This window comes from Martes martes, assembly GCF_963455335.1.
Source record: "Martes martes genome assembly, chromosome: 14".
In the NCBI taxonomy this organism is placed as follows: Eukaryota; Metazoa; Chordata; class Mammalia; order Carnivora; family Mustelidae; genus Martes; species Martes martes.
This window is the reverse complement of record NC_137902.1, coordinates 75,384,242-75,394,563: the sequence shown is the minus strand read 5'-3', so window position 1 is coordinate 75,394,563 and position 10,322 is coordinate 75,384,242. Positions and strand designations below refer to the sequence as shown.

The 10,322-nt window shown below is 41.1% G+C and overlaps 1 protein-coding gene across 1 annotated transcript in view; it reads left to right on the top strand.

Annotated features, from left to right (window-relative positions):
* Positions 1-7,401: 7,401 nt before the first annotated feature.
* The window catches only part of CHRM3 (cholinergic receptor muscarinic 3), a gene marked incomplete at its 3' end in the record, with an annotated part of 222,396 nt that continues 219,475 nt past the window's right edge, over positions 7,402-10,322 (top strand). Inside the window, exon 1 of the mRNA XM_080823388.1 lies at positions 7,402-7,427. The remainder of the gene's footprint in view (positions 7,428-10,322) is intronic.

Genomic DNA, 10,322 nt, shown 5'->3' with positions numbered 1-10,322 from the left:
GGATCGATCACCGCATCAGGCTCTCTACTCGGTGGGGAGCCTGCTTCCCCCTCTCTCTCTGCCTGATGGATAAAATCTTTAAAAAATAAATAAATAAATAAATAAATAAAAATAAAAAAAATTAAGTACCCCAGATTTTTCTACCATGTTGTTATCACTAAATCAAGTCATATAATACATTTCTATCACGGCACCAAGTTCCCTCATGGCCCTTCTTTTTCTGTCGCCTCAGGCGATCACTGTTAAGCTTTCTTACCCATAGATTAGATTTCATTTTTCTATAGTTTTATAAGAATGGAACCCTCTGATAGACCTTTTTGTGCCTGGCTTCTCTTGCTCAGCATCGTGTTTTTGAGGCTTCTACATGGTATCATGAATATTAGCAGTTCATCCCATTTTGTTGCATTTTTTTTCCATTTTGTTGCATTTTTTCATCCCATTGTCTGATATTATCTAGATTTGATTCTCTATTCCAGCTGATGGACATCAGCTTTTCCAGTGTGGTGTAATTGTGAATGAAGTTACTATGAACATTTATGTAAAAGTGTCTTTAAAAAAAAGTGTCTGTATAGTTACTCCTGGGTGGTTCAGTTAAGCATCCGACTCTTGATTTTGGCTCAGGTCATGATCTCAGGGTCGTGGGATCAACCCCCATGTGAAGCGTGGAGTCTGCTTGAGATTCTTTCTCTCCCTCTTCCTCTGCCCCCACCTCCCTGAACTCTGCTCACGTGTCAATCTCTTTCTCTCTTAAGAAACCCTCTCTGTACAGATATATGTTTTTATCTCTCTTGGGAAAGGAACTAGGAGTATAATGGCTCAGCTATGTACTCAGTATATGTTTAATTACATAGTAAAGTGCAGACTACTTTTTAAAGTGGTTGTACCATTTCACATTCCCCTCAGCCACTTATGGGAGTTAGAGCCTTTGCCAACATGAGTACGGTCATTCATTTTAATGTCAGCCATTCTTACAGGTGCGTGATGACTTCTAACTGAGATTTTATTTTGCATTGCCTGATAACTCACCTTATTGAGCACCTTATTTGTAGGCTTCCTGGACTCCTCAAACTCCGATCATCACTTTCTCAACTCAGGGAGGCAACCACTCTCTGCCCAGTTCCTCTGCCTACTTTCCAGAAATCTCTTCCACACAAAGAGCCCAGGTGTTGGCTTCTCTTTGCTTATTGGTTTCCTGTCTCTCAGTCATCACAGTCCTGCACTATCTGTTGTCCGGCTCCTGAAAACAGTTATTTATGTTGTATGTCTTCTAAGGTGCTTTTTGCGGGGGCTGTGGGGTACAGCTGATCAATGTAGGTTACACTCCATTCTTGTGACTCTGGCATGGCTATAAAGAGTTGTTCAGGGAATTTTTTTTGTTCTGTTGTTGTTGTTGTTGTTGTTTTTTAATTTCCTAGGGGTTTTTTTGTTTTGTTTTGTTTTTGTTTTTTTTAAGTTTATCAAGAGCCAAGCCCAGGAAACTCATGTCATATTATATGGGCGGGGGGGAAACAACTTAATACCCTTAGGTTCACTCTCTGCTAGTAAGAGAATATGATGCCAAGAAAGAGAAGGGAAAGCATACCCCTTTGCTGAGCCTGAGGAATTCTGCCAAACAGGAATGACAGTGGAGGGGAGGAAATGAAGCTGCAGAGTGTGTGCCTGCCAACTTTGTCTCTTGGCATTTTAGCCCAAAGAATGAGAGGTGTGTCAGTGAAAATGAGGTGTGCACCAGGACAGGAAGCTATGTCCTGGGCAGCCTCCTACAGCATCCCAGTGAGCCCAGCAGTTCAGCCCGCTAGGTCAGAGGGACTCCTGGAAACTTGGGTTCTTATGTGGCAGAGATAGGACCCTGAGATAGCCAGACAAATTGTCCCTGGGACTTGGGGTGCCATCACGTAGCCAAGGGCATTTCTGACCCGAGCACTGCAGCCCTAGGCTGAAGGGGCATCACAGCCACACCCCCAGAAAAGGCTTCATTGTCAGCAGGAGGCTGCATGAGTTAAAAAGAGATGTCTACCCAACCAGAGCAGATCAAGAAAAGGCAGATGGCATACCTACCAGTGGTGAATTTAACTATAAAGTCAGCAAACCCAAGAGCACACAGATCGATAAGGAAACCTGCCCCGTAGTCAGAGCAGATAGAAAAAGTCATGCCTGGAGACAAACACCTTTTTTTCTGTTCCTAAATTTATTAAAGGCACACCTCTTTCCACTATGCATCTCTCTCTCTCTCTCTCTCACACACACACACACACACATTTTAGAATGAAAGAGAAGATAAACAGAGATGCTAACTTGTCCAAAAGAAACAGAACAGTACCTGAATTCCACTTAATTTGTGTTTCTTTTTATGTACAAATGTATAAGTATAATGTGGGGGGAAGGGCAGGGACACGGTTTGTGAATTTCTAATGATTTGTAACATTTATAAACTAGGAAGCACCTTTGTGTTCCAAGAAGCTTCTCTATTTTCATCTCACTTCTAGAAGACAAGGGAGCAGCAAATGCTAAGGTTTACTGCCTAAAACCAAGAATGAGACCAAGAGTGGACAGAGATGAACATGATACCGTATGAGACAGATGATGCACGCTTGCTTGCTCACCTTTAGTCTTACATGAGGCTGAAGCAAGTGCCCAGGGACTTGTTTCTGTTTCTTCAAATGCTGCTTCTTGCCTGGGCAAAGACAAAATGACTTCCCAGAGATGGAGGAGACCTTGCTGGGGACATGGGTGACATCATAGAGCAGAAAATGAAGGAGTGGAAGAATTCCATAGCTGAGCTACTTTCTTGAGCTTTTTTTCCTAGGGAATGGCGAGGGGGGTGGTCCTGGGTGGCTCAGTTGGTTAAGTATTTGCCTTCGGCTCACATCATGATACCAAGGTCCTGGGATCGAGCCCTGCATCGGGCTCCCTGCCCAGCAGGGAGCCTGCTTCTCCCTCTGCCTGCCACTTCTCCTGTTTGTGCTCTCTCACTCTCTCTCTCTGTCTCTCACACAATAAATCAATCTTTTAAAAATAAAAAGAAAATGGGATGGAGGGAATGTGAGAAGGTGAAAGCTTATAATATATAATGGAAAAGACTGTTGGTCATAGAGCCATTTAAAATCATATACAGTTTATAAAAAAATTAAAAAATTTTTAAAAATCATATACACTGACACTTATGTCAACAAATCGTAATCTTATCTAGTTTTCCATGGACTGCCATAATATAAAAACAATTGATTTTCATCGTTATGTTAAAATAGGTGTATTTTATCCTGGCATCATGCAAAGTGTATCTCCTTCCCTCTTCCTCCACTATCAAGTGGTCAATGATGTAACAAAATAATATTGTAGATGCTGGAAACCATTTAACCACATGAACACATACTCTGATGATATTGTGTTTGTGGGTCTGTATTTTAATTCAATGGATACTTTAAATGAGTACAATTTTAAGTTATACGGTGAGAAGGGGATTAAGATTTCTTAAATGTGTTCATAGCTACTCTAGCCTAGCATGACTATTATCTTTTTTGTGGTCACTAGCTAGTATTTACTCACATATATATTTTGTTCCTACTTATAATCAGAACATACAATTTTATATACAGTGTTCTTTATCATTCTCCATATTGCCACTTATTTGTTACTTTAATGGTTACTTAATGTACTGTGGAGTTAATATAGCAACATTTTTTTAGATTCTCCCCTATTGGATATACAAATTGTTTCCATTATTCACTATAATGAATAAGGCTGCAGTGAACATTTTCCTAAGTATGCCATTTTCTAATTTTGAATTGTTACTTTGGATAATTTGTAAGATTACTAAATCCAAGGATATAAATATATTTAGGGACTCTTAATATAGGTATAAATGAGATTGGGGATTCAATGGGCTGTACACATCTATAGTACCACCAGAAATATACGAGTTTATCATTTGTTTTCCCAAGAATCTCATCTACATTCATATTTTATGATTTATAATTTTAGTTAACATATTCTGTGTCATTTTTTAAATTTGTATTTCTTTCATTGATATTTAGATTTTTAAAGTTTATGTATGGCTTTACATAAGCCTTCCTATTAGTGAGGCTTAATCAAGGAAATCACTTAAATATCAGAAAAACACAGGTTCAAATTCCAACTTAGGCCCCTTCTTGTTGTCAATCAGCCTCTCAAAAAAAAAAAAAAAAACAGTTTCTTCATTTATGAAGAACTAATGACAGTGAGACCCACTTCATAAAGTTATTGAAATGATTTGATGAATTAAGAGATGTCTCATGTGTTAGCAGCACACAGGGAGTGATTACTACTTCTTCCCTTGCTCTCTGCCTCCCTCATCTCCTCTACCAATTCTCCTGCCCCGACTTCTTCTTGTGCGGATTATCCATTCAAATTCTCTTGGTACAGAGTTTCATAGAAGCTGCTTTGTCATTCCAGAGTCTACATGCGGGCTCATTGTCAGCGTTTTCTAGGGAACTGATCTCTGTCTTGCCAGGGAGTGCTGAGTTCTATTGCATAGCGTTGAGCTCAGATCTGTTGGACCCCATGAGTTAACTAAGTGTTCACACAAACTAATGGGGAATACACTTGACACAGATGTCTTTCCATAGATTACTCATTCTAGGATTCTGTGGATAGTCCAATTTCTCTATTAAATGTCTTCTCTCCAGGTTTCCTCCATTAGGTTTCTCAAAGATACTTTGACTTTTTGCCACTTTCTTTTGGTTTTGGGAAACACTTTATCATAATCCTGTATCTGTTACATCCTACCCAAGAATAAGCTTCCTTCTGTGGTAAAAAGCACAGTAGGTCAAGCAGTCGAAAGGCAAGACAATTGCTAGAAGCTGCATTCTGGATGATGCCATCATTTGGGTAGTGTCTGACATACCTCCAGTGTCCATTTTCCAGGCATTACTGCTCAGTGGTGGCCTGGAATTGGTATCCACCTTGAGGGTCTTTGTAGTAGGAGCTGTCTTTCCAGGAAGGTATTCTTCTTGAAAGCAAAAATAATTCCTAATACATTATCAGGTATGAGAAAGCCCGTTAACAAGCATGTAATTTCTCAATCGGAAAAGCACTGAAAATATAAGTTGCTATCCTCTTCCATGAGGGCAAGGCAGTTTGGGGGGCTACCAGAAAATGTTGCAGTCTCTCACCTTCCTGATGAGAAGTCGAACCGGGTAAGTCATATTTTAAGCAGTTTCACTTCGGGATTTTATTAAAGAGAAAAGCAGGAGGCGGGAGAAGGAGGGGAATCGTCGTCCGGTGTCTCTTCCAGCCTCGGTAGCCGTACGTCTTTCTCATCCTCTGGAAAACGCTACGGGCTCCTTTTGATTTTTTATTTCTTATGTAAGCATTTACTTTGTGTGTCACACACAAGGTGTCTTCACTTTGCCATTGCTAAACCCGCTTTCCCCCCATCTCCGTGCCCCCTCGCCCCGTTTTTGTCCCAAGTGAGCGCTGGCCTCTTTTCCTATCTGAGTGGATGCAACAATTCCAGCTTCTTACCGACGTCAAAGCCCTTCATCCTCCCAGGGCGGCAGCAAAGTTATTTGAGTCTTGATGATTTCCACTGCAAAATCCCACCAAGCCTGAGGGAGGCTCCGATAACAATGAAGTCCACAGAGGGAATTCAGGGATCCCAGCAGGGTTTAGGCAGAAGGACCAGCGTTTCCACTGTGGCTGGGCAGCCCACGGGAGCCACGTTGCCTGCCATGGGCCGTACAGAGACACGCAGCCTCGAACACATCCCAACTCACAGGTGAAGAAGTGTGCACTTAGAAGCACAATCTGGTGTTTCTACCCACACTTGCATTCGTGAGGCTGGAAACAGAAAGGGTGATACTAGACACTGTGTCCTTGTGCCTGGAGCCCCTCTGCCACACGCAGCGAGAAAGCTCCTGACATGAAACAGGACGGTGACTGGAATGAAAGTACGATGTTCATCATACCACACGCACTTGCTGACGAATCTTGGCTTGGGGAGCCTCTCCTTGCAGCCAGCGGAGGACTGGCCCACACCTTCAGCCTCAGTCTACTTGACTGACTTTGTGCTTTGGGCAAACCCCTCAACCACGATCTCCCCTCTACCATGGGTCCCACTGTCCTGCCTTACAGAGTGGTTGTGAAGCCAGAACGAGACGGGATTTTGGAACAGGGGTCACATTCTCTACACTTACTGGGGTAGGTATCTTTGTTAGTCCTATCAGGCTGATTTATAGTAATTGAAATCCATAAAAAGATGTTCTGCCATTTGTTTGTGTATGTTCTATTTTCCTCGCTATTGTACACCCATTAAGGCGGCTTTCGGAACATGCCATTCTCCCTCACAGCTTCCTGCATTTGAACAGGCTGCTTGAATATCCTTCTCCTCCCTTCCGCCCCCAAGTCCCTTTGTCCGTCTGCCACTTTCCCACTCAACTTTCAAGACTCAGCTTAAAGACCCTCTGTACCCTCTCTGTACCATGGTCGGGCAAGTAATCAGAAGATCTTCATCTAATGTGACCTCTCTTCCATTTGACTGGGCTCAGGCTTTTTGAAGGCAGTACCAAGTCTTACTCAGTTTCCAACCCAATACCTGGTTCATCTTATTCACTCGGTAAAGGCTGATCAAAATGATGCGTGAGTGTCACGTACTTGTTGCCATGAAATAAATTGTATTAATTAGGTGAGTGATTCTTTACTCATTTGCTATAAAACTTAGGAAGGAATTTCAATACTTAGCTTTTTAATACAAATATATATATGCATTACGTATCCATATTAAGGGGGAAGGCACATAAGGTACTCCCAATTATTGGAAATTTCAGACTGAGGGCATGAGACCCTAGGACAGAGACCACCAGATGTGGTATTTGTGTGGACACGTGGGTTCCACAAACTCATCGTTCCCCCAATAGCTGATGTGACTCACTCATTCAGCAGGATGCCAACAGGTATTATAGAAGAAAAGGGTTTCTTGATGAATATCCGGAAAATGCTGGCGTACATCTCTATTTATAGAATTTATCGTTTCATTAAAATGCCATCTCTGAAGGACTAGAGGAAGGGTGATCAAAGGCACAGACGTCCTGAGAGTTCTCATCACCAGGAGAAAGAAATTATTTTTCTTTTCTTTTTTGCTTTGTTTTTAAGATATCTGTATGAGATGATGGCTGCTAACTAAACTCAGAGCAGTAATCATTTCACAACGTATGTTGTGATGTACGTTGTGTTATATCTCGATAACACGGGGAAAAAATAAACAAAATGCTCTCTCACAAGTAAACCTCCTTCATGTTTTGTTTTGATTTAGATTAATTTTCCCCTTCTTGATTTGTTTGATCTTCAGCTTTCGTGGGGACATGGCCCCTGTTTTCTTCCTGCAAGAGAAATTCAGCGCTCAGCAGAGTTCTTAATCGATTGGATTGCTTTGAGGATCCTACCTGGAATAGGTATGTAAACTTTCCGCATATGCCTCCCTGTTGTTTCGAATCCTATTTGTGACGCAGCAGGAGCCGTCCCTGTCATTCTGGTTCTTCTCTGAGACTGCAGTATGTCCTGAGGAGTAAAATTTTGGGGTCCGAGATGACCTTTGTCTTTTCCGCGTAGAAACATATGTTTATAGCATGACTTTCCATCCTCCTAAAGACCCCTTTATTTTCTTTCTTATGTGATACACAGAAAGCATACTCTCATTCCAGGAAAGAGGGGAAATTCTATGCTCATAGGATTCCGAAAATAATAAGATTTATCTACAATTTCATGGAAATCACGTATTTGAGATATGACAGATCCTCTGGTGGGTTTATGATTATAATATCTATAGTTCAAGAGTCCAACAGAAAGGTATAAACGTCTTTTTTTTTTTTTTTCTAAAAATTAGTCCAGGCTAGACAATACTGAATGCTAAATTATGAACTAAATAACTACATGTGTGAATTAATAAGTGATCCCTTCATCTCTGAGGTTTGTGACAATTACTCCCTTGGTGTATCACAATATAAATATGATTTAAGAAACAAAGTATAGAGTATTTGACAATTTCATTATATAATGAATTCTCCTGAAGGAAATGTTCTAAAATTCGATTCTTACAAGATATGAACCCTGTAACTCTTGATGTGATCCGATTCAGACTACTTGGATAACTACTGCGTGTGCGTGTGTGTGTGTGTGGTGTTACCACTAAAGGATCCTTGATTTCAAGATTCATTGCGTTCTGGTATTCAACTTTTAAAATATTATTAGGAATATGGTAGGCTTTGTTGAGATACTGGCATAAATTTTTTTAAAATCCTATCTATATAAATTATATTTTCAAAATTAAAACTCTATAACAACTCCCCTGCCCCCCACCCCAAATAGTGCTGGAAACCACATTTGAGGAGAAGCACAGACTTGAGAGTTAATCAGATATGAGGACGTAGCTTTACTACTTAACCCACTAGCTTGCAAAAAATTTTTTATGTTGCTTTACGAAGAGTGTTATAACTCGACTTGGAAGGGAGGGAGGGAGGGAGGATTACGGTGTATCAAGTACACCAGGTCACCTTTATTCATAATGAAGGATCAGGTAATTAATTATTGTGTTTCCAAGAGTCTCCAGAGAATTTCACTCCTATTATTCTGTGAACGTCTGAAATCCATAATTAGAGTTTAACTCCCTGATTTAAATAGGATTTGCAACTGGTCACCTACATGTCAGATCCTTCTCAGTTTGTTTCTTTTTACTGGGTTTTGTGACCTACACAAAATGGACATGTATATGTTTTTCAAAATTACCAAGTCAAAAAACCAGGAGAGTTCACATAAAAATCTGGGTCCCCAGTCTTCTCTTTCTCTGTCACTGGCACTGCCACTAAACCACTTACTCATTTAAGAAATCTGGTTGCCATAGAAGAGAATATTCCCTCTACTTAACCTCTCCACATCTACCCCATCAAGTTGTTCAAGTTTAGCCCGGACTCGGTGGTTCTCAGCCCTCAGGGTGAGAAGATGCAGGTGCCCTGGTTGTACCCAGAAAATTAAGTCCAAATCTCAGAGTGGAGCTGGAGCTTTGGAATTTTTAAAAAGCTCTTCAAATGATTTACAGGTGCAGCTGGGGTTTCAAACCACTGCTCCGAAATCTTCATTCGTCTCTATATTAGTTTTCACATACCCCCGCTCTCCCCGGGTACACGTGGCATCCATCACTTCCTTGTCTTATCGGTGTGCAGCAATGGTCCCAAAATCGCCTTCTCGCTCTGTTCTGATCCCCATTCAATCCGTTCTCCACCCAAGAGCCAGTGTGATTGTTTATAAATAGGAAAGTGTCTGGTCAGTTCTGCTTACACCTCTTCAGCAATAATAACAGTAATGAAGGAAACTGCTAATGATCATTTATGCTTCGGTGGGATGAAGACCAAGTTCAGGCTTTGTTGAAAGACCAAGGCACTGAGGCAGTGAATTTTAGGAGCAAATGGAACAAAGTGCCTAGAAGGTGTAGCTGAAGATACCGAGGCAATTTTCCTCCATCCGTGCATTGGTCCTTGGCCTAATCTTCTGCTTGCCTGCCCCTCCAGGCAGTGACTCAGAGGCTAAAAATGTTGCTGACATCTCCCACCAATTGCCACTTAATGCATTCCTGGTCTCTTGTTACCATCAGGAGCAAAGATTTCGTAATTTGTCAGTGACACTATTATAAGATTAATTTTATGGCACAGCCACCGTAGTTTATCAGATGTCCCTCCATCATGGTAAATTTTAGGCAGAATAACAGGATTTGGGGCATGTGTTTGTTAGGTGGGGAGGTGATGGCTATAGCTGGGATCATTTCATCCGTGGCTCAGATATACAGGCCTTTGTTTTCACTGACAAATAAGATAAATCCAGTATTTATCTGAGCTGCACCGGAGATCTTTTTTCCTCATGGTGACTGTCCAGTGACTTTATAAACCACTCTTTCAGCCACTGAAATCTTCCCTTTAGATGTTGCCCATCCCTGTAGATGTTGCCCTTCCCATTGGAAGGGACAGAGATAAGTTGTCATCAAAATACTTTCATCAAAAAGGACACCCTTTGAAGGATAGCGATTCTATTTTAATCAGAATTTTAAAAGAAACCAATAAATGTAAGGTGCTTTACTGCAGAGCGGAAACTTGGATCCGTTTCAGCGCCCCTTGTACACGGCGTAATCAACTTTTATTTCATGCTTTTGTCTTCCACATAGAACCTTGGGCATTTCACCATTTACATTATTAAAAAGCTCAAGAAGCTGTGTGCGTTAAGAACATAATAAAAATGTGCACTTGACATTCAGGTAATGGAGACCAGTGGTGAGGTTATCAATGTAGCTACCTTCTTTACCC